This window comes from Phalangium opilio, unplaced genomic scaffold (assembly GCF_054372755.1).
Source record: "Phalangium opilio isolate 3A_F unplaced genomic scaffold, DU_Popi_V2 ptg000048l_1, whole genome shotgun sequence".
Taxonomy (NCBI): Eukaryota; Metazoa; Arthropoda; class Arachnida; order Opiliones; family Phalangiidae; genus Phalangium; species Phalangium opilio.
Window position 1 is genome coordinate 6,091,587 of NW_028324170.1, and position 25,768 is coordinate 6,117,354.

At 36.6% G+C, this 25,768-nt stretch overlaps 1 long non-coding RNA gene across 1 annotated transcript in view; it reads right to left on the reverse strand.

Moving 5' to 3' along the window:
* The window catches only part of LOC149674000 (uncharacterized), a 116,911-nt gene that overhangs the window by 42,111 nt on the left and 49,032 nt on the right, over positions 1 to 25,768 (reverse strand). The window contains exon 3 of the long non-coding RNA XR_016366984.1: positions 2,804 to 2,906. This is a non-coding gene — a long non-coding RNA (uncharacterized LOC149674000). The remainder of the gene's footprint in view (positions 1 to 2,803; positions 2,907 to 25,768) is intronic.

The window sequence follows — 25,768 nt, forward strand, 5'->3', positions numbered from 1 at the left end:
CATATACGACAATTTTAAAAATCCCCTACATTTACGAAAATTTTTAAATGCCTTGACTATTTCATGATACCCATTATGAAATTCTCCACACTTCTACAGATTTTGCAGGATTTTCAAGTACTGTGGCAATTCTGCACCCTGTATGTTTTAATACACCAAGTAAAGTAGTACTTATAAATCTAGATCTGCACTACTTTCCAGTCCTGGCAATTGAAATCTAGCACTGTACCTTCTACCTTAAACTTAGAACTGTACCTTCAACACCTTTTTGAAAATAACCTAAATGAATTACTGCAATAGCACGAACAAGTCGAATTTTGACGAACGACGGAAAAGAACTTGAGCGCCTTGTCAGAAATAAATCGGCTCGCAACATTTGGCGAATAGCTCCTACTAGAAAGCGGGGGGGGGGGTAATTGATTCAAAGGGGGTAGGAGTAGAGAAAGCGGAAGTTGGTTGGAAAGCTTCCTTCCTCTTGACAGAACGAACGAAAGGAAGCGGAAAGACAGAAAAGGCACTTTCCAATTAACACTCGGAAATGAAGCAACTCGACCGGTCTACTTCCTCGCTACTGTAATTCTTATTGCAAATGTCAAACGTTGCTTGAAAAACAAAATGGCCGCCAATATGCCCCTCTTCCATTCCTACGGTGTTAAATACATTTTCAGAAAGTTCAAGCAAACCTCGATTAATTCATACCCACGTGATTTACTTGCCAAAAACAAATAAAAAAAGTAAGCTTGAAGCCAATTGCCATGGAAACTTAAGGATAAGAAAAAGGAAGTAGGCATATACAAAAAAGTTTGTTGAAGCGCGTGCAGCGATGAAAATCGCTCGTAATTTCGTAATCTCTTTAGCGAGTGTAATTCAATCTCGAGTTGCCTCCAAAAACAAAGTTGCCCTCGAGCTCCTAAAAATAAACGTTACTCCCCACCTTAGACCTTAGTACCATTTGAAGGTGAAAAAAAGTATAGACGGAGACTGATTCCACGCGCAATTCGCAACAAGTACTATAGGCACGAGCATACGTTAATAAAACCGGCTTTAAGTCTATACCCTATTAATGAATTCAATGAATACTCGACAATACGTCCGCCATTAAAGAAAGAACAACATTGGGAGAGAAACGATAACGCGTGGTGTGCATGGCTTGGATATACGCTATGGATTTCTTCTAGCCAAGTTTGCACGATGTAAGGACTAGTTGAAAGGTATTTGCGAGCGCAAACTGGGAATGATTCTTAACTCGAGATACTCGTATAACGCAAGAACCGCTATAAATCGGGAAACGTTCTCGGGTAGCGAAAAAAAAACGAATATCCTATAAGCTAGTGGACTGCTGACTCAGATTTCCCGCTCTTTTTGCTGCTTTCTAGCTCGTGAGCTCCTGATTAAAGGCTCAATGAAATAGATTAGATTTATCTCGGGGAAAAACCTCTACCCTAGACGTGATTCGAAATTAAATTGTAATTCCGGTTTAGTCTAATTTGAACAATGAATAAGTTTTGAAAAGATTGCAAGTCTTCAAAAATTAAATTCCTTCATTCTAGCAGCAATCAGACCCGGTGTTGCCGCTTAAGTTAATTTTTGCTACCTTTCAGAAAGGCCGCCATTTTAAAAGATGGCGGCATGTTCAACCTCATAAACCATAAAACCCGTTTATATGATAGAGTAAACCAGTAAGTATACTTAATATTATTGAAATCACTTGAAAAAAAAGAGATATTTTACATTTTTACCGCCATTTCTCAAGATGGACGGACGCGCATTTAAAATATATTTCTTAGTAAGTACCTACTACTTAAGAGTAAATTAAAGACAATGCAAAACTGATTTCAACTTCCTAGGTAAAGAGATCAAGGGTTTGGCCAGGGAGTTAGCTGTCAAAGTTTATATTGGCATTAATGGAAAAAAATGCGTTTTGCATTTCATTCTCCCTTTTCGAATGAAGGGTTCATACCGGAAGTAGTAGTACTTCCCGGCGAGACCTAACGGAGCAAAAAAACGAAAGAATTCAATCTTAGAAAGGAGATATTTCTCATAGTGGCTCGACGCCCTGTTCTTATTCCTTTTAAGATTGCGTTGAGTTGAACTTGTAGTACGCTCGTATTTGATTTGCAAGCGTTTCCCGAAGAAGCAAGTGGCAGGTGTTGCGCTTGCCTTTAAGCAAAAGCAAAAAAAAAAAGGAAAAAAATCTAACGGCCTGGTCCCATAAAGCGCACTAAAAAACTAGTATTTTTTTATGAGAATTCTAAGAGTGCAAGGGAACTACTTTATTTTAACGGCTCTTGCTTGGTTGGTGTAACAGGATAGTTTCACTTCCTAACTACATCAATTCGTTCAAGTTTCAACTAGAGCTAAAAATGTTATCAGATTCCAGATAGAGTAGACCTAAACCTAACTGACTTTTCGTTTCCAGGTTTTCCCTGACCTTTTATTTTTCACCTTTTAGGCCAAATGTTAGTTGTCAATCTTTAGAGTATATTTGTTAAGCATATTGTTGTTTATAATAAACAAGTCAATTAAGAACTGAAAGTTTTATCACTGCACGGTTGCCATAATGCAATTTGAAATAATTATTAGATTTAAATTTAAAGCTAATTTTTCCCTTAAATTTCATTTTTCCTAAAGGTTTTTGATGCCAACCTACCAAAGTGAGCTGGAAATGAATTGATATAATGTGTTCACAGTCACGTGACAAAATAACTGTCGCATGGGTGGGTGAGAAAAATAACACCCTCTTTTCCTCTCCTATTTTTCCTCCATGAATTGCACATCAGAAAATTTATTGAAGATCGCTTACCATTGGTCGAAGTATTGAAGCAGTCAATCCATTTAGTCCAATAACAGATCATCGTATTACGTTACCCTTGGCACCCACCCGTACCAGGAAAGAGACATCGAGTCTGAAACTAATTTAATCAAAATTAAAAATGAATAAAATCTACAGCGTTAGCTAATGAGGCTGACTCTTTATTTTCTTTGAACCGAAAATAAATAATGGCCGCCCAATAACATTTAGAAAAAAATAAAAATAAAAAGCAAATGGCGTGCGTGTCAACTGCCCTTAATTATGGGTTGGAAAAATTAATATGGCGTTTCCGCAAGCTTAATTTAAATTCCCTGAACGTTTTCGCCCATTTTTAAATTCCCGGACATTTTCAGAATTTCCCTGACTTGCTTTTACAACAATGAATTGAAAATATTTGATTCCCACAGTGGTAACACGACATGCAGTGGAAAAAAATGCTAGATTACAGATATTGTTTCCACAATATACTATTTCAGAGAGGAGTTATTCGAATATCTAATCCACTCGCGTTGTGTTGGGAGAAGATGCGGGTTAGATTTCCCCAGTAGCTGGTATAAGGGGCCCCAAACCAGGCTGGCTATCTTTAGCGGGAAAACGGATAAACCGCGTAATTATAGCTCTAGGGTGGCAGTAGCGTTTTTGGGTTGCGTGGCATGGCGGTCAAATTACACGCGATTACGTTCTCCTAGACCGAAATAAATCACGGCACTAGCAGAGCACGCTTAACGCGCCAAAAAATACCAGCTTCTTATCAAATTGCCGCTCAAATCATAAGCACAAGTACAGAAGTCTTCAATAACTACTTATCATCAGGGATTTGACGATTTCACTAAATCCGGAATGCTAAAAAATGGGGAATTCACAGCTACATCTAACGGACCAAAGCTTCAAATTACGTCATCAACGGAGTTTTTAACTTAGGCATTGAAATTACGCATAAACAAACGAAGATTCACAGAACTCAGCGCCATCTAACAGACGGGAGTTTCAAATTAGGCCTAAAAAACAGAGCGTTTTTCTAACTAAATCCCGTCCACCAGGCGTCCGTTTTTCGACGACACGGTTTCTAGGGACAATGTTTTTCCCATAGAAGCCAGTCTCAAATAATTTACCGCAACGTATATAGAAAATCCCTGCTTTTTACTATAATATCAACAGGGTTCGTAACCATTCCGCGGCGATACTCAACGTAGACTTTTAGTAATATACTTGTATTAAAACTAATAAGGCTTTTTCGATAGAAAATGAGTGCTATCACGCGGCTCGCCTTCATCCCTATAATATGGCGAACGCGGGAAACCATAATTTATGTTTAAAATGCACGCGCCAATTTTCAGATAAAAATGCTTTGTTTCTTTCGAAGCGCGCGCTTTTTCTCGAGATAAAAACGAAAGCAAAGAGAAAAAAAAATAAAGGGGGGGGGGAGAAAAAGGCGGGAACTGGCGCGCGCGCTAAGTGGCAAGGAAGCAGTCACTGGGAAACTAAATTTAAAAGGATGATCCTGCCTCTTGAATATTTATTTTCCTTTAGCGCATAGAGCATTTTATCCACGAGAAAGAGCACCTAACACCCTTTAATATAATGCCTTAATAAACTAGGACAGTCAACTAGCTCCCGCCTAAATTTAAAATAGTCCAGGGACGGAAACAAAAAGGGCCTTTTGTTAAAAAGAAAAAAAAATAGCCCATCCTACAATCTGACAAGTATCTTTTCCCAAAATTCTAATATAAAAATTTATGCAGCGTGGTATAGAAATTCGAGGGCAATAACTACAGCGAGTAGTATAAGGTAGTGTTGAATATTCCTTTCTCCATTGGGAACGGAATAGCTGAACCAGCCTGCGTCGCGAACGTTATTGATGTCGAAAATTTGATATTTGAGGGAATGACGTGGGAAGTTTCGAATTTGAAATATTAATAAAATAAGGGGTTCTTGTTTACCCGTCCTTAGAAAACCCTTTGACACCATCGCTAAGAAATAAATAAAAAAAAAAAACATTGGATGTAAAAATGACAAGAAATGCATTTTTATCAACAAGATTCAAACAACTTTTTCTTACTACGAGTAGATAGAAGTTAATAACATATCTCCTTCTCATCCCGGAGAGGTATATCACTTCAATGCGTTCTTTAAAAGTAATCGTTAAATTAAAAAAGTGTGGACCTCCTTAATGAAACTCATTCTTGAATATGGCACACATAAAATATCTGTCCCTTCAGCAGTACCCTTAGTAATAAAGGGTTACGTTCAACAATTCACTGTGGGCAAAAAGATTTTTTTTATTTTGGCAACATAAGTTGTCCATCGTAGTTTTAACTGAAACAGCATATTTGTAAATATTTCCTGAATTATCGGATAAACAAATTTAGCTCGTTTACAAATTATTAGCCGCCATTACAAATACGTCACAAAACAGATAATGAGCGACAAAAAAAAACCTTCCCAATTTGCAAAGTGACCTCAAAATCAGATTAAGTTGAGATCAGAGCGAGGGTTGTTGAACGTATAGCCCATACCAGACACCTTACGTACACCCGCGCAGTTGGCACACTTTATCAGTTAGTAAAAAGTACAGTTCGGCTCTGTTAGGTTAGGAGCGTTTTGCCTATCACCCTTCATATCTGAATGCATACATGGATTTTTCACACTGGATTTTTTACTGTCGATGCCCTGCCTCTCTCCCTGGCTCAGCTTGTAACAGTTCCAATAAATAAATCAAGCAGAGTTGAGTGACAACTTCTACGTACAAGAAACGTTCCGGACAAGAAGAAGAAGAAGAAGAAGAAAGGAAAGTTTTGTTGCCCGCTTTTCTGTTTGTCATGGAAGCGAGCAAACGAGTTTCCGGAGCCAAATAACTTTTTCCATAAGTTACATTTCTTATCCTATAAGTAACTCACTTCACGGTGTTAATCCCAACACAAAAAAAAACAGTGTCGTGACATTTACAGATCAATTGCTAGATTTTGAACCATAATATGAGGGTAACTGACTGAAAAACGTGGTAGTTTTAAATCATTATTGGCCTACAAATTATCTCACTGTCTCTATTAGTTCAGTTTCCTTGTCTAAAGTCGTATAAAGCAAATCCAAAATTTAGAAAAATAGTTCAAAATAAACTTAGATATGAAATCCAAAAAATAAGTAAATAAATAAATAAAATGAAAAATAAACATTATGTGGCAAAACGAGCCGCAACATCAAATCATTTGGAAACACTGTCTTAACCTACTCAGGTACATCAACGAATCTTTCCAAACATTATACTGGCAACATCCTTAGCTCGTTTTAGCTAATAACAGATTGTAATATATATTTGCTTTGTTTTATATAGAGGTGTAGTACAAATTCAGTAACCGAACAGTAATTAAAAGGTAACCTAAGCAGTAATAGAAACGTGGACAAAATGGGTTGTCTCAACAGTTATGGATAATCAAATTTTCAGTTTTAAAAACATTAGGAGCCCTAAAACCACACGAGTCTAAAACTGAGTGAGTATTGTCTAAACTTAGATGAAAGTTATTAGACCTATGGTTTCTTTCATAGGTTCGCGATGACATCTCTGGTTGAACAAGAGAACCAGAGGAACTTCGCCACCAACTTCTAGGACATCCCCGAGTATAAAAAAAAAATCCTAGTCTAACACGATCAGGGTCGAGGAGGAAGGGACAAGTACTGGTCAGGTTTTTTTGGGTTTCCACCCTGTTCTCCCCAACTTGACGGACAATGGTCAAGCAGTAATCGAAAGTAACACGTGGACAGAAACTTTTGAACCGAAAATGTAATTACTAGAAATTCCCAACTTTCCCCACACAATACGTGATTGTATCGCGAGACACAGACAATTTTTATATATTTCTTTAGCACTATACGAGAAATTTAAGACTACATAGAACCACCCAAGCCTGCCCAATCTAATTATAACTCCTCAAAGAAATAAGGTGTGAAATATTAGAAACCCGAGTAGACAGTCAGGGTAATTACCACAAATTGAATTTTCATACTCAAATTTCATAGTTGACTTTTAAACCTGCGTTTTAAATTCTGTAATTCCTTAAAGGGCAGGTGTCATTTAAAATGTACTTACAAAATCAAAATTAATAACACAAGACAATTTGCGTTTAATTCGATCGTTAATCACGATTTAAATTCGACTTGCCCTTTAGACAAAATTTCCCATATTAGTTTTTTTTTTTTTGGCAAACGAAAGCCAGTTGTCCAATTACCCCAAATTTGTAGAAAGTATGTTTTAAAACATTTGTCGTATCGTGCAACGCTGAGCGCTGAAACTCTAACGTTGAAAATAATCAACGTAACACAAATAATTTTTATACGCTTAAATTAAATTGGTTGATTTTTGGTCCATTTTTAAATTCCCAGGCTTTATCAGGTGTCCCTGACCCGTATTCAACCCTCCTGTACAGTAAGAAGTGACCCGTTTCCAAATTGAACAAAATCCAGTGAACAAGTGAACCCTCCCCATATAATGAAATTTGAATTTTCTTTTTTTGAAATATGTCAGATAATATTTCGGAATTACTAAGGTGTAAAGAATAGGATTTTTGCTTCTGTCAGAAAACAAAGTAAAGAATTTGTAAATTCGAGTTAAAGCGCACTTGGTAAGTTACAAAGTCCCGAACCAAATTCCAAATAACTACAAATTAATTTTAATTTTTTTTTCATGGAAAATTTGGATTTTATTGGACTTTTTCCCAGAATAATGGGATTAAATAGAAGACTATTTAATAGTTTCTTAAAATTAAGATCAAAACTACCAGCATCTTTAATTAGTACGCCTGCGCTAATAGTAAACAGGGAAAAGTTTTGCGCAATTAGTAGATTTGTTAATTCTTAGTATTTCCCATCTTAAAAGACCCATAAAGAGTCTTTAAAATTTTAACGAAATACAAAGGACTTTAAGTAGGATAAGTTCAATTTAAAAAAACAAATTTTCAATAATACAAATTCTAGGAAAATATAGAATTTTATAGAAATTATAGGATGTCTGGGGAGCTTGTACTTGATTTTAATTAATGTCTGTCACGAGATTTAACTTAATAATACAAATATCGTATTGGCGCTTCTCCTTTTCAACCTTTACCAAGTGCGCTTGAACAATGGCGAATATTCTTTAAAATAAGCTCAAAACACGTGTCAGAACCTAAGACAATTTTAGCACCCCTCGTGGTTCCCTGTCAAGAACTAAGTATAATGCACGACGTCACTGTAAACGTAAGACGGCTCAGTCTATATTATATCCACGCGACTACTTGTTTGTTTCAAAAATTGTCATATTCTAAGATAAGATTCCTTCGAGTATATAACAATAATAAATACATTAGGCTTAAGACACGGTTATTTACATTTAATTTTAATGCGAATTTTGTTTATGTTCGGAGAGTTTTCTAATAAAATATTAACGCATTCAATTATACGTCAAAATTAATATATTCCATGTTTTTAAATAATTTTTATTATTGCTTGTACGCAAAATACGAAGTGCGTGTTTGTTGGAAGACGCAATTTGCTTTAATTAAATGGCCTTACTCTTAAATATTTAAGTACAACCTACGCCATTGCTATAGCTACTTTAAAAACAAACATAATTCATAAAGTAGTACGAGCTTCATTTGGAAATGTTCTATACCTCCCCCTCCCCCACCAACCCGCCGTCACCGAGGGGCTACTCACTGCGCAATCATTAAATCTCTATAATCAAGGCCCAGTTCAAATAGTTTCACCTACAACTTCGTTCTAAACTAGTTCGCAGAGACTTTAGCTATGAGTAGTAGGCAAGCTCTAAGAAATACTTTTCCAATCTGTCTCCATCTTGAAAAATGGCTACCAGATCATTATGTCTCTATAATAAAGGTCCAGTTCAAATAGCTTCACCTACAACTCAGTTCTACACTAGTTCGCATAGACATTAGTCATAAGTAGTAGGCACGCTCTAAGGAATACTTTTCTAATCCGACTTCATCTTGGAAAATGGAGGCCAGAATTGTAATAAAACCTTTCTTAGGGATTAATGTCGCTACGTTTCAACCAATTTGACGAATATTTTATATACTGGCTCGGTATATTCGTGTATATATATAATTGGGATTTACTCAATACGTTGCCATCTTTTATCATGTCGGCAACAAATGTATCCTGACAGACAACAACGCCGCTAGCGTATACGCATAAGCTCTTTCTATCACTTTCACAGTGCTCAGTTTGGCATATATTAAATTTAAGGGATAGTGAAATAGATTGTCACTTGTGTTGGAATATAGACGAATTTTGAAATTTCATAACTCTGGTGTAATTTATATGCTACGAGAAAAAGCTTTTATGGTGCAACAGATAAAATTGTTGTCTGTCCAAGGTTACAAAGTATGTTGTCCTAAAACAATCAAGAGCATGAGAAAAAATTTTTTTAAACATTTATCGGAATAAAGAAATTTAAGACGTCGTAGCTGTGTCAGTGTAAAAGCTAAAGACAAATTCTTCTAGGGTGTTGAAGCCCTAATTGTCCTTCGTCTAACAGAACTACGTACTTGACCCCACAGCAATCAGAACTCCAGTATAATTTTAAGATTTTAATAAAATTCAAGGCAGTTAGGCTTAGGGCAAAGGGCTAATGCCTGGCAATGTATTATGGCGTAGTAACGCGCCCCTTGTTGTACGGCGTCGCCTTAAGCATGCAGATTGCAGAGTTTCCCGCGTAAATCAATTTGGTGTAGTTGGGCCGATCCGTCCGCCATAAGGAGACATTAAAATTTTACCTCGACACTCGTACGACGACGACGAGGAAACGCGCTCTCGCTGTACGAGAGTCCCCAATTACATAGATACATAAAGTTAGCCGTGCAAAATACATACAAGTCTTATAGCTTGTTCCTTGTTTGCATTTTATCATGAATTTTGAATACGTGTTCCTACCCACCCCCCCATCTCTCCCTCCCTCACTGCTGAAACATATACTAACTACAATATTTACAATAGTGCGTCACTTCAAAACAAAAAGGACGTATCTTAATTTACAACAGTCAAATTTATATTGTTATGATATTTTAGGGATTTGAAACCTGGAACAGATTACCGTCATTAAACACAAAATACTCCTTGATATATCTGCGTGATGTTTCTTCTTCTTCTTTTAAGAAACTTTAATCCTTTTTACAAGTTACTAATTCAATAAAAACTATGCTTAATTATGGGTTAGTAATAAAGACAAACTAAAATAGGACGTTTTTAACAAGGCTTGAAGGTTAGGGGTTATCAGAAAAACGCGGCTCGTGTCACATATTCGGAATTTGGCGAATAGCGAGAGAATATAAAGGCGAGAATACACACGCAAACAATATATGGTCGAAAATGACCAACGCTCTTAATTCGCCACTCCACAAGCAACAAACACCTCAGCGACAATATTCTGTAGGCTGGTAGCAGATACAACATTTTTCCAATAAACTAGGTCAATTTGAAATTGAGATTGTCGTCTGGCAGCCCTGTTATTGTTCCAATCAGATTTGGTGTGTGCTTCGGAAAAGAGCTATGCATATTTAAAGGAGTACCAAGTCAAGGGGAGGGGAAGGGGATCGCGAACGGGGGTTGGGTTTGGTGGTGTGTGTTTTGGGAACGGTCAAATATTAATTAGTTCTGGCAATTCATTATGGATGAAACGCTGCCTATTTACCTTTATGTATATGGCTTCACTTTAACGCGCTCGATAAATCGATACCGACTTTTGCGCCTTAATGGATTGCCGATGCAATTTAAACGCAAAAATTGACGCCACAAACCTCAAAATTATTGCAAAATTTAAGGGATGATGAAGACGCAGAAACCCCTAGCTGTCGGATTTCATTTTTCATTATAATCAGATGACTGATTGACTGATAATCACTGCCCTGTCTAAACCGATTTCCCAACAATAAGCTGCAATTTTGATATGGAAGAAAAATTGATCTTTTCGAAATTCGCGGCCATCTTGAAGTATGGCAACCAAAAACATAAAGAAAAAAAATAATTAAATTTGAATTTCATCTTCCCTTTGCTAATTTCACATCTGATGGAACCAAAATTTAATATCGTTTTTTTTTAGTTGAATCTTTTTCAACTTTCACTGACGAGTGCTTTCCTTGTCGTATACTTGGGGCGCAATGGGGGTTCTGTCTGCAAGGGGAGAGGGGGAGGGAGAGAAGGGGGCTTCGAAATAGCTCTATCTTCTCTTATTTTATATTAAAAACCACCACCCCATACCCCCGACCCCGACCTCGAAACAGCTCTTTATTTTTTTTTTATTTCACTCAAAACCCCCCTTTACTTGACAAGAAGCTAGTTTAAAAAACGCTCATTTAGACCCCAACTGCCCCCATTCTTAAACTAGCGGGAGCACTTGGCTCGATATAAGCCTGTACATACTGATATTTTTCGCTATTAATAGATTTAAAATTGCGTATAGCATCAAGTGCGCTTGAGTAAAACAACATACGACGCCATCTAGTGGCCCCAGGGAAACTCCAAATTTCGTTGACACTTTTTTTTTCTTAACGAGAGTATCTGACCTCTCGAAGTGAATATTACTCCTTTCGAGGGATAAGATACTTTTAAGGTTGAGTCGTGTAGTTTTTTATTAACTATAATTTTATTCGTAATAATTATTAACTGTAGATATTTATAACGAAACTATTTTCTCATTCTCCTTTAATTTATGGTCAGTAAATACTAGAGCAGTGTTTTCCAAAACGCTGTGACGTCAGCTTTATTTAAAACTGTGTAACCATAGTTTTCAGAAGAACTCAAATAATTCATAATAAAGTTCTATGAAATTCTAAAATATATTTTATAATCGGCCAAAAGATGTCTCGCAATTTGGTTGACGTCTTGAAGAGTGTCTATCCCCTCTTTTTTCAAAATTATTGGCGGTCGCGCGCTCTCGACAACTTTCAAGCCTGCCCGAGGGCGCACTTTTCCCGCCAAAAAAACACTCACGTGTTTTTAAAACGCGCCATTTTTTCCCGTTCTTATCATCTTAAAAATAGTAGAAAGTGGGGGAATTGTCCCCTTTGGGTGAATGCTTGGAATACTTTTATTTTTGCAAAGTTTTTTAACCCCGGGCGGGGCCAATGCCCCCGTCATACGTTTTAAACTGTTGAGTCCTTTTTTATACCTCACCGTAAGTACCTGTTGCTTTGAAATAGGTTAAAATGGCGCATAACAATGCCCATTCACTCGTTCAATAGTCAGAACAGACGCCATATTATTAACTTTCCCGCCAAAACGCAAACTTGTAACCTCAAACTATAAATTAGAAGTCAAACTTTGATTATCAAAAGTTTTAATTAATATTTTCCCACAGCCTCATTTAATCTGAATCAATTTAATTTAAATCCAATTATAGTGCCAGTAATTATCTAACTTTCTTATCTGTAATTAATTTCTCAAGTTTCGGGACCCAACCTTGGTTTCCCAAATTCAAGGGGCTCGATACTTATCTGAAACCAAACTTTGAAGTCCTCAAAAATCATTTTAAGAAAGCATAGTGGCAGAAATGTCTGTCGAAGCCTGGCTGGATTTCCAGTCCACATTTGAGTACTAGGTTTTCACAGAATTTTCATAATTAGATGCTAATTGTTATTGTTTAAAGTATATTTCTTAAGAATATAATATTCGATATAAAGAGATCAACTCTTAATTTGGAAAATTATGTTTAAAAACACATTTATTGTATCATGCAATGCTGCTGGAACACTATTCAAAGCTCATTGCAATTTGAGTAAACCTTGCAATAAATGTTCCGAAAAAAAAAATTCCGTAAATATATTGAAGTGTCCGACTCCACGTCGAAATCTAATTAACTGCCATTTAAGGCGTCTGGTTTCAAAGGATCGAAATACTTTACTGTCAAAGCTTCATTCAATGGAAATAATTAAGTAACTGCTTCATATGTTAATTTCAATCAATTTGACAGAACTGGAGATGGATAAATATATTAATTTAGTACAACTTGATTGCTCAAAATTTCCAGATCTATTTAATTAATATCATAGGCCTGGCTTTCTCAAAATATTTCGAAGTTGCGCGTATCATTTGCCCGATTATCTGACACATCCGAATTTCCATTTGAAATGCCTTTTGTAAATTTCTGAAAACTATAATTTTGACCTATTTCTATTATTTGGCTTTGCCCTATACCACCAAATATATTTGGTGAAAATATGTCTTTATAGCTCGGGTTAAAAAAGGTCACTAGACTGGACTTCTACAGCCTGCGAGAAGAATGTTTTGTAGGCCAAATTTAGACTTAATGAACTAAAAAGTGGCATACACTTTTTCGATAATATATTAAGTAAATTTTCTCAATTAACAAGTTTTTTACTGGAAATTTTAAAGTTATTAAGTAGAATTTTAAATTAATGACAATTAAAGTGACAATTCCAAGTCAATTCATTAAACAATCTATTAAAGATGGAAAATAAAAATCAATGAAACTTATTTCATTGGAAGCCAACTTTAAGGGGTGAAATCGCCTATGCTTTTTCTACGGACGCCTGTAAAACTCTTTACCCGCATGACACCCGTGTATTATACAGCCTTAAGAAAATACAACCAGCAGTCGAATTATTTCACTCCAATTACTATTCCTCGCTTGCACGGGTGCACTACCAACTGCCCCGCGAAACTCACAAATATTTGGAGAGGATCCGATTTGTGCAACGATTCACCGGAAGGTACAGCCCACGTATTAACCAACACGGGATTTGGTCGCACTGTCAACCTCGAAAGGTTCAATATGGAAAAGTTCCTTGGTTTCTCTGAACCCACGCAATTTAATTTTAGTGATTCTGAACTCTTTCTACAGACTAAAATAATTGACTTTTAAGTGGTTTCCCAGTTGTTTGTTCATTATACTTAATTTTTACTTAAAATTGTTTTTCTTTCAACCTGTTTATATGATCCGCTACATATTTCGTTAGTAATTTTAATGCCGTTCTAGCGAATTATTGATCCTCCTTGCTCTAAAAGGGATCCATTTGTAGTAATGGAGAAACGATAAATATTCATTCCTTATAATACTTGAAAAATTCTTGTTAATAAAATACAGTTTCATTTTAGGAAAAATATAAATAGTTATCACTTAGTAGATAGAGGAAGATTTATACGGATTAAAGGGACAATGAAACGGATAGGCAACCAGTCATGAAATAATCGATGCTTTTTGCATTGATAAATTTACATCAAAATCATTGAAAAAACTGAATTAACGATGCGTATTTCCCACCAAAAAATGTGTCTCGACACAGCGCCTTTCAGAAACACTATATAGGCACTCTGAATCTCGCGTCACGTTTATAATAAATCCCAGTTCTCAAATCCAATTCAATTCAAGTATATCCAGAATGTTTCAAAAAACCTTTTAGTCGAATTTAACATTGGGACAAAAGGATTTAAAATAACTCCAAAGAAGGATTTCACGTCCTCTTTCGATCTGTCTTTCTAAAAAAAACAAGGATACTTGCATTTAATGGACCAACAACGCCCCTAACCAGGGTTCATACACATTTACCATTAGTAACAATTTTCCTGATATTACCAGGCTAAAAACAACTGACAAGTTTCCAATCCGTGTATCATTTTACATTGAATCAAGTTTGTTTTTTACTTTGAAAAAAATTTCATGATATTTTCAAATGTTAGACTTTGCTTTTCCCTGTCCATAAGAACCCTGTTTCCAAAATGTTTTCTTGGAAAAAATACCAACTTTAAACGGATAATGGAAAGAAAAATAATTCTATTCACTTAATTTAAATTTTGATAATATGTGTTTTATTCAAGCCGTGTTTGAAAAGGGCCTAAAATATTTAGTATAGTTGGAGAGGGAAGAAATAGGGCTATAACATACTCAAAGCATATCCCTGCACATCTAATAAACCCAGAGTTATCACTAAAATAATAATAATAATGTGACTGTGAAATAAAATAGTACGCGATATAGGCGACAGGGCACCCCTGACAGTGATAGTAGAAGCTAAGGCGGATTGACCCGTAATGTTGAATCTTATGGTGCGGGAAATGTTTACAGCGTGGGCGTTCACAGAGTATATAAGTCAGTCTTTGGGGGATCAGAGCACTTGTGTATGGGGTGGCAAAAAGCAATCAGAGGCAGTGAAGAGGAACCACCATCTCTATAAGGTCCTCAAGGGGGCGCCACCACCGCGCCAATATACTCAAAGCTTAGGCTCCACGAAGTAAAGTGCGTTGGAAGACAGGGAGGGGAGGTTAAAAGGTGACCTTTCATCAATAGAAAATAGAAAGGCTCAGTCTGGGAGAGGGGGACACGTGGGGTTCAACCCCCTCTCTTATAGATAAGACTAAGTTCCCTAAGTCTCAACATAGACGTCAGTAGTTCCTGCATTTTCTACCAAAAATATACACAGATTTCACTTAAGTGCTGTTAATGTCGTTCCTTCGGTCTTGCCAGTCAGTGGTGAGCCCACTCACAGTGCTGCCAGACCGTGAATGAACCCCCCTCCAGTGTTGCCAGGCTGTAGATAAACCTCCTAAAGTGTTTCCAGACTGTTGGTGAGCACCCTTAAGTGTCAACAGGCTGTGGACGGAATATTGTCTATCTCCCCCAAAAGTGAATTAACTATCTTCAGGGTAATACCGTACGTTTTATTATCCCTTTAAGATATTAACGTATATATCTCGCGTTCATAATTGCGCGAGAAGCAACTATTTTTCAAAATTTGAGGAAGTTGGGATTAGAAAGAATAATTTGATCCAAGTTAATCCCAGCTCGAATTATCGCTAGCCAACAACGAGTGGCGCGAAAAACAAGCTTGAACTCATCATCTTAACAAGTACTCGGGGGCGCCCTAATTAAGGAAATAAGTCTCGGGTGTTGGGCTTGGGGCGTGAGGCGTGGCAAGCAGCTGGCTAGAAAAATGCCCAAATAATTAGTGCCAGTTCTTGAACTACAGCAAAAATAATAACACTACTTTTCTTAAAGGTGCAAAGGGACAACGAAGTACTTCAATAATAAACATTACCCTCAACTATACATAGTTTTCACTAAAGAGGGTGAAGGGAAACCAAGTCCTCCCATCATTCTCAGCGTTCAAGTTGGATCGTATTGTTTCTTTTTTGTTTTTTGTCAAATTGTGTTATTTAAAATAGAAGCTACTCTTCACACATAAAAAATATCATTCTGAAAAATTCCGCAACGCGGCGGCACTTGCCACGACTTCACAAAATCACAAGGTATTCTGGGAGACGCTCATCGCTGCACGTGGTCTATCAACAAATCGACTCCATTTTTCTCCTCCAAGCATGTACACGGTATCAGCGGTAAGATTAACGCTTTCGTTATTATCTTTGAATAGAAGAAATTATCGGCGCTGCATTCATTCTCCCTTTGAGGCTTAAGAGGAGACAAACTTGGGAAAGTGGACGCTTAAGTGAGGAGTTTTTAGGCTTAGCGCCACCAAACTTTCTACCCAAGTCAAGCCCCCGTCCCCACCCCCGGGTATGCACTCCGGTTCGGTCTTTCATTAATAGCTGTTGGACAAAAGATCCCCCTCACCACCGCATCACCCCCGAATAATTAACGATAGATTAAAGACAGACCGGCAAGGTGGAATATGCCCCCATTGTGGCCTCGTGCAAAAATCCTCACTCTCTCTCTCCCCTCACCTCGCCTAGTCAGTGTGCTCATCTCCAAATAAAGTGCTTCTCAGTACTGCACACCAATGATAGTACATTTTAGTACACGTAAAAAAGTGTTTCTCAAAGTTTTCAAGTCTCTCCATGTCAAAAGTGTTTTATTTTTTTTTTTAATTGGAACCTCAGAGAACTCTATTTTGAACAATTACTATTCCTGTGTTAGACAAAGTTACTAGAATAGACCTCTAGAGACAGCGAGAATAATTAATTGTAGGTCAAAAATAATTAAAAACTAAAACACGTCAAAGACGTTTATTCAGTAATTAGGTCAATTTTGTCTACGAACCCTGTTTACAATTTTGTGACTCCAAAAGCAAATTTAGAACAGGCGAAGGCAGGGCGTCGTGCGTAAACGGCCTGCCTTTGCCTGTACTAAATTGCGTTGCGTCCGACTTTTATGAATTCCACCTTAAATCTGAACATCTCGACGCAGCGTTTTGGGAAGTACACAAATATTGACGATACTATAGCGAAATTGTACAGAATTAAAGCATATTAAGTAATACAATAACAATAAGTACGAATGATTGCCGTAATGCGACATCTCATGAACCTCGAAGATGATAAGCGCACGGACTAAGCATAGGTTAAGGCGTCGAGCCGAGGATTAGCTAAAGGATCGTCCATTCTTTTATCCTATGCTAAGAATTAATAATCAGGCAGCAGGTAGCGAACAAGGACCAAGTTTTTCGCCTCCGCAAATTATCGGCTCACACCAAAATTAAAATACAACCTCCACCCTCCCTCCCTCTCTCCCCTCTTGGGAGGGGGGCGTATCCCCGCTACGCCGAAAGGAAAATAATAAGAAGAAAAAAAAGAACTCAAAAGCCCCCGAAGAAATAATGGATCGAATCATCGCTTTTGTTAAACTAAATTTTTAAGACTCTTCCAGAAGGGATTATGCAAATTACGACCAACTTCTTCACCAGTTATCTATATTCCATAGACGACGCGTCAAAGACTTTAAACTAATTTGCATAATCTCATCTCGAGCGATGGAATTATTACTTCAAGGGAGAGTGAATTTTACACACTCAAGTTTCCTTCAAGATAACTTTTAAAATATTTCCTTAATTAACTTGACTTAATTACTGTTTTATAGGCCAAAGCATTGTCGTCAATGGATATTTGTTATAAACTAGTCAACCCTTCTGATTATGCCTTAAAAATATAAAAGGGGAAATAATAATTACAATATTAAAAAAAATGATCTCTAAACGAGGACTAATTTCCCACCATTGTTTTAGTGGCGTCTGCTAGTCAGAACCTCTTACCCCTACGGGATTAGTTGAAGCAATCCCGTGCGGGTTCTAGCTAGCAGAGACATCTCTAAACGAATAGCGAGGCAGTAGTCAGCGTTTTTAAGACCAATTAAATGGTAATTAATTTTAAATAAGAGATAATTCATTTTTTTAACATTCTTCCTTCTATTTTTAGAAAACAGGCCGTTCTTTTAAGGTATAATGTTATGTTGCTTGAACCTATTGTGTAATTTAATTTGGAAATAATATTTTAAAATATACAGGGTGTTTATGGTAAGTCTACCATAAATTACAGGGCGTGTGTGTGTTCTTTTGGGTCAAAACTGAGCAAAAAGTGTCAATCGACCACATTTAGTTACTTAAATATGGGCTTCCAAACATTGACCCCTGAAATTAGGAAACAGTTGTACAACCTAGTCACACGTGCATGGTGTGTTACGTAATGTTGACCGAGGTTAAAAATACACTTTTCTCTTCAGTTCAAACATTGCTTACCTCTACCATAAAGCAATGCCCCCTTAAACAAATGTCTCCTTTCCCCCAAAGGTCTCTTCCCTCCCCCCTGCAGCCTCTTGAAGATCGTTTAACCCTGAGAAGAGAATCCAATTTGATATTTTTCTCAAGTTTCCTAAGAACTTTTACAAATTTAATTATTTCCGCCCCCGCCCAGAGTATCGAGGGGCTTCTCTGTCCACCCCACCCCCCTCACTCTCCGGGTGTTCGCTTCCTTGAAAAATAATCGCTCGTGACATTTTCATTTTATCTGATTTTTATCAAATCCAATTTATCGCGTCCCCGTGCACCGGGGCAAAAGTGAATTTTTAAAAATGTCAACACGTCTTTAAACATAATTAAATTTTTATGCTCAAGTTAAGAAAGATGACACGCTGAGCACTCACAATTCGGGTATGGTACTGAGAAAAATTCTGTATTATTTTGTTAAGTCGCTATACGCATCTTTTTCCCCATTATTAATATATGACATATCTTATTTTCCACGTGAATTTTAAAAGTAGTTCCGTTGAAATTAGTTTTGAACAATTTTTATGCCTATATTTATCTTTGCGATATAAAGGCCAAAGTTTTTTGGTTATAAATATGATTTTATATCTTGGTGTGTTAAAGAAGGAAACAATAGACCAAACTCCTAGATTCAGTGAGGATAATTATTATTAGACCAAAAAAATAGACTAACACCGTTTTACAGTGGCATTTTCCAAGGAGTATTTTTCTTGAAGTGAGACCGAATATCCTTCAAAATTGCAATAAATTTATAAATGTCGCCTTAAATATTGCTCCATGGTGACAGATTGCTAGCATTAATGAACCAGCACGTGGCACGCGCACCTTTTTTCGCTAATATATTACGTCAATTTTGTCAATAAAAGGAATTTATGCTTTTTTCTGAAGTCGAAATTTAAAAGTGGATTTGAAAATCTCACGACCTGACTTTTTCTCTTTCTACGAATAATGGAATAAAAAACAAGGTGTCAAAAACGTCATTGTCGTCGAGGTCTCTATTAAAGAAAGACAGGGGCCGGGGTTATTCCCTCCCTCCGATTAACAAGGGTCTGACTCTATTAAGGACGTGATGGGATTTAGAGGGTAGGGGTCACGAGCCCCCTTAATGAGTAAAAGCTCTCAGAATGACTACGAGAATATCATAAAAAAAACTAAGCGCAAAAACTAGTCTGGGGGTTTCGAGGGGGAGATATCCCTTTCCCCCCAACCCGCTTAATGATGACACGCTGGCTGTGAAGAGCCCTCATCGGCACTCGCCAATTAGTACTACTTACCAAGAACGCTAGCGCTTGAGTGACTTTCATACGCTTTACAAGTTACGTAAGTTTATAACGAAAGTAATCTCTACGTAAGTGAGAATCGAATTTCTGGGTTTTCTCAATTTGAATAAATTTTCTAATATTAACTGTCCCTGACTATTTCCCAATTATTTTTAGAAAAGTCAAAAGTTTTCAAAATTAACTGTCAATAGCAATATTTTCACAAACAAGTCAACTCGATCTTAATTTGGAAATTATGTTTTCAAAACGTAAAAATGTAGAAACACGGTTCAATGTGAATTGAAATTTGAGTATAAACCCGAGAACTAAATGACCTGACTCTCTACTGATTTGGTTAAAATTCTTAAAATTCCCTGAACTGTGGCAACCCTGCAATTAGCTATTCAAGACGGCCATTGAATACAAAAAAATGTCTGTCCTACCTCTGATTAAATTTGTTCATTTCTCCATTTGCACTCGAGAACAAGTACCCCTCCATAACTTCCTAAAATAAAAACTTAAAACTAAATTAGCACTAATTATAAAGGATAGGAAAAAATTTAAAAGCAGAACATAAGTCACATGATCACAAACGACTATGGTTTCCTTCAATTATCATATTTAACATATTATAATTAATATTTTTAATATAGCTCGATCGAGTTGCAAAAATTAACAGTTATAGGCAAGTAAGTATTGTTCTAACTTTTAAAACTTAGTCAAATTCAAATTGCAGTCTTGGTTTGCCCTTTTTTCCTAAAGTTGCCAAAGGGGTTTTGGAAAACTTTCTGAGATGGTTCGTATAGTTGCCTGAAACGCCAGTTCGAGTAATAAACTCATTAGCAATCGAATCACGTTTTCAAATTAAGAGTGGCCTAGGGGGGGGTACATCCCAGGGCCTTTAAGAGGTAGGGGGGCAGCGATTAACCCCAAACGCGAGGAGGAGTTTCAGATTTCGGGAAAGCGTCTATTATCTTTAACAATTTCTACAATTTAGCTAACGACCAAAAATGGGGATGGGGGTGAAAAGGGGTTTTAACACGAACAAGCACGCTTACTGCCTTTAAGAGGAATTACCCCCCCCCCCCTTCTCAAAAGGCTCAGTTCACACTGACAAGAGTTAATTTTGACTGACTGACAGATAAACAACGCTGAGCCCAAACACAAATCAGCTCTGATGACACTAGTTTTACAAGAGAGACGTTGATTTACACTGAAGTAGATTTTATTTTTCCAATACTGGTTTTTCTATGTTCTATAGCAGGGATTGAACATGCTCTCTGCCATCTTTTAAAAAAAATGTCCTGAATTACTTACTACTTTTAATCCCGTTAGAGAAGCGAAAACGCCAAGATAAAATTTACGGCAGAAGTGTGAACAAACATAGAAGCACTTTAGTTCAAACAATGAAAATATTAGTGTGATAAGTCGTCCGGAATATGTTAAGTACCGGCGTATAAACAATTACACGGGCTTCTGTCTGCAACTATATCACCTTAAAGAGAGAATGAAACGGCCAGACTACATTCTTCTAGTTGATTTAGCGGTTTGAATCAATAACAAAACATACACCATCTGTTTCCTAAAACTTAACATAATTTGTAGTTTAGGTTTGAAAGTTGGTTAGCTAAGCCTAACACCAATTATTTATTTCATATCACAAAACTATAATCAATCAGCATCAGCGCTTTTTTATTTCCGAAAGATACCAGTGCTGTAATTGTACCAATCTAAATCTATTTAAAAAAAAACAATATTGTCACGTCACATTTCATTCTCCCTTTAACTCCGCCCTATTTCCCCTAGTGGTAGGGGGGAGGGTAATAACAACTTAACGCCGTTCGCTAATCCCCCTTTCAACTAAATCCAAATAAGTATTAACAGCACCGTACACTTTTGTCTACGGGAAGATAGCGTCAAGTGCCATTATTCGATATTGTATATTTACTATTTAGACACACTGTAAGTGTAGTTAAGGTTTTATCGGAGCCCGAAAGCAGCCACAAAACGTGATTGGCCTTTAAAGATTAATTTGACTTTTGAATTAATATAAGTCGACCATAAATATCGAACGAACAATTAAAATTCTTAAAGCTTTCGACTTTAATAAAAAAAAAACAACCATAAGTCGATATTATTTTTCCTTATAAGTTTATTTGTGTTAATAGAATGTCCTCGCGTAGTAATTATCTTAGTCAAAAATTGTTACGCGCATGTTCGGTTTTACTCAAACACATTATTCTTGCTCGTTATTCGGCAAATATTCGATTCTCAATTGTGTGACACTTTTTATATATTGGAATGGCTAGCTGGTTTAGGCCAGTAAATATGATGATAGAGCGCCATCTAGGAAGGGATCAAAACACGGGACTCCAATGTAAAAAAGCTAGACTTTCTAAGAGTATTCCAGCTCCTTAAAAAGGCATAATCGTCTCTCGCTTTTAGCAAAATAGTCTGACACTTTAGCAATCTAAAAAGTCGCGTCGTCTTTCGTGAAATAACAATAAATTTCTATGGTTTATTGCACCCTTTCTAAGACTGAAATATTTTCCTTTTACAATATAATACGGCCTGCTATCTAAGGAGGCTATTTAATATCTTTTCAGCCTTAACAGCCTTAAGAGCCTTAAGGCATTTTCATATCCAAGACTAGACTATCTTTTCTTTTGGTAAAGTTGACATGCAACCGAAACAAAATATCTGTAGTCGTGAGGAATTACACTCGGTACTCCATCAGGAGTATCGTATTAACAGTTCATATTAAAAGAGTATTCGCATTAATACTCAATGTAAAAAAGGTAGTATTCGCACAAATACTCAATGTAAAAAAGGTAGTATTCGCACTAATACTCAATGTAAAAAAGGTAGTATTCGCACTAATACTCAATGTAAAAAAGGTAGTATTCGCACTAATACTCAATGTAAAAAAGGTAGTATTCGCACTAATACTCAATGTAAAAAAGATAGTATTCGCACTAATACTCAATGTAAAAAGGTAGCATTCGCACTAATACTCAATGTAAAAAGGTAGTATTCGCACTAAAACTCAATTTAAAAAGGTAGTATTCGCACTAATACTCAATGTAAAAAGGTAGTATTCGCACTAATACTCAATGTAAAATGGGAGTATTCGCACTAATACTCAATGTAAAAAGGGAGTATTCGCACTAATACTCAATGTAAAAAGGTAGTATTCGCACTAATACTCAATGTAAAAAGATACTCATCAAGTGTCTACGCAGTTTGCGCATCAGTTAAATTTAATTTGCGCTTGCATTTACACTTTAAGGAAAGAAAAAAGGCGACACTAAAAATTGTCGTTAAGGTTTTAAGAAGGAAATCCTATTAAGTGATATATAGAGCCTCGCAATCTTAGAATGAACCAAACTTCGTATTCAAAACTATATTGATCGTCTGAAAACTTGGCCATTTCCAAGCCTGGATTCTACTATACGAATAGAAGAAATCCGATAAAAATTTATCGTCAACGCGACGCGAGGCTGTTTGGTTCGGCTATACTTGTGACGTTATTTCATAAAATTCGATCATCGCACAGTCCTTTTTAGTTTAAATTTAATTACAATAAAAAAATTATCAGCGAATAAAAATGCGAAAACAAAAAAATGTTGGAGTCATTTCCCCCATAGTAATTTAACACTTTTGTTTATTAAAATATTTTCTAGCGTTCGTTCCCCTTTAAATCTATAAGTCAACAAGGAATTTATATTTGGGAAATTGGGAGAGGAATTAAGGGAAACGATCGGGGAAATTTTAAATAAAATGAAGAAAAAAAAAACATCAAATCCAAAATAAAAGTCATTGCCATTTTAATCCTTAATCCTTTTTCATTAATTTACTAGCTAAGCTACCCGGCGTTGCCCGGGTGTTTTAAGGGTGTGGAAACCAGGAAGAGTTTCCTGTCTATGTAGGCATTAAACACTAATTTGTATTTGGGCCCACCCCTATGAAATATTTGCATTATTTTGCTTTTCCAAAACTTTAAAATTCACTAAAAAGATGTTTAATTAGGTGAAATATTTAGGTTGCGATTTACTGTTTTCAAGTTAAGATTGGATGACCCCTAAAATTTAAATTAAGAAACTTAAAGACAATGATTTCTAATTTAATTAAGGGGTCATCCCTAAAACACTTAGACAAATCATAACTCGAAAACACTGTCCCTTGGTGCAAAATGGACATATAAGTTACATTTTCGACTCAAAATGGCCCAAAAAGAACATCACCTTTAATTTATGGCCCAAACCTATCATAAACAACCTGTACATAAAATTATGATATCGTGTCACCTATGTTTTAAATCTACAAGGTATTTCATACTTGTTATGTTTATATTTGAGATCAATTTTGTGTCAATCGTGCTTTTCCAAAATCCGCCAGATACTAAGCCGAATTTAATGAGTGTTTTCGTTATACTAAGCCGAATTTTAATTTCAACAAAACCTCGGGCAAACTTTGCGTTAATCTCCAAAGTTCCGAGAGATGAGATTTAACACGAGAATCAATATGAGCTTACAAAACTATAGTCAAAGAGTATTCTGTTGTTTTGGCAAAGAAACTCAGTGCCCACAGTTCTACTCTAGGTATATATAAGTACGTCTAGACGGAGGAAAAGATTACTCGAAAATGAGTCTCTGGTGACATTGCAACCCCAGAGCCAGTTGGGAGAGAGGGGTTGGGGTGGGAAAAGGGACTTGGACCCCAAAAGGACACCCGAAGGAACCATTCACACAAACGGCCAAACGGAAGGAAAGATACGAGCTGCAAATCGTCCCCACACATTGGGAACTAACTTCCACTATCCATGGAACTATTGTCACATGGCACTGTTATAGAAAGCGAGAATGTCCCTTACAAGTCCCTTAAACTAGATTCCCCACGCAAGTGGATACATCTTTAAAGGGAGAATAAAGTAGAGGAACTAGATAAAGATACATACAAATTTTGGGACACATCTTTGCCAGATTCAAAATATACGACACATTTTGAACAAATGCTACTTTTGTGTTTGTGACCAAAATGTTAGCTGAAACAACGATTTTATAGCCTATTTTTGTTAAACAAACTCATTAGACTATTGTAGGTCAATAATGACTCAAAACTACCTAGTGGCATACACTTTCTTTGATTCACTGAACCCTATTTAAGAAATTTAAATTTTATAAACAGCGCTTCGGAAATAACTGTACTATCTAGGCTACAAGTCATGGAAAGGGAAAGGAAAATGAAGTTTATGAAGTTAACCCAACAATAGCATGATTCAATAATTTCATTCTTACTTCTTACTTCATTATCCCTTTAAGGAAGAGAGTATTTTACGAGATTTCTCGCGCGACTTTTAACGAGGCGCGCGCGTGTTTTTTCCCTCGTAACTTGACCCACTCGCACTCTACACGAACTTCAATTATTAATTCGGTTTAGATAGAAGGCGAACGTGAAACCACACCAGAATTAAACCGAATAAGTCCATCGAGGAAAAAAAAAATCACGCGCCATCGTAAAATTTGGCGGGAAATTTTCTTTTCAGTGTAAGAACCCGAGGGTGTGTAAAAAAAACATTACGAGAAATAAAAGAAATGTTAAAAAAGGTGTAAATTTTTAAGCGCTACATGATTCGTCCATTACCGTTTTTCACCCCTCTCCACAAGAAAAGAAAAAAAAACCACGAAAGTGCAATTTAGAGTCGACTGATCATAAAGTAAACCCTTAATCATATAAATGAGTTCTTTTAATTAGATAGAATTCAAGGTTAAACTAACCAAATTGGCGAAACCAAGCCTTTGTAAGATACTATTTAACCGATTTTTTTAGCAGACGACATAGTTTTAGTTTCGTTCTGGCTTATGATTTTACTTCCGGTTTTTCAATGATTCTTCATTCCTCAGTCTAAACTCTAGTCTCTTCTCTAAAAGATGTACATTCGAAAACATCGAGAGAAACACTTCCTGAATAGCTAAGCCACTCTGGAACAATGTTATCTAAACCCCATTCTAAGATTGCGAAAAACGCGTAGCAAGTAAGGCGCAATTAGTTGGTGTGGGGTTCAACCCCTGCCATTACGTCACCCTGTTCCTTTCTATATCGTTTGTTCCGCCTTTATAGTGGTGCCATCCATATAACGCCCCCCCCCCCTTTCCCGCGGGGTGCAAGAGTAAGAGCCAAGCCACAAAATAGCGGCACAC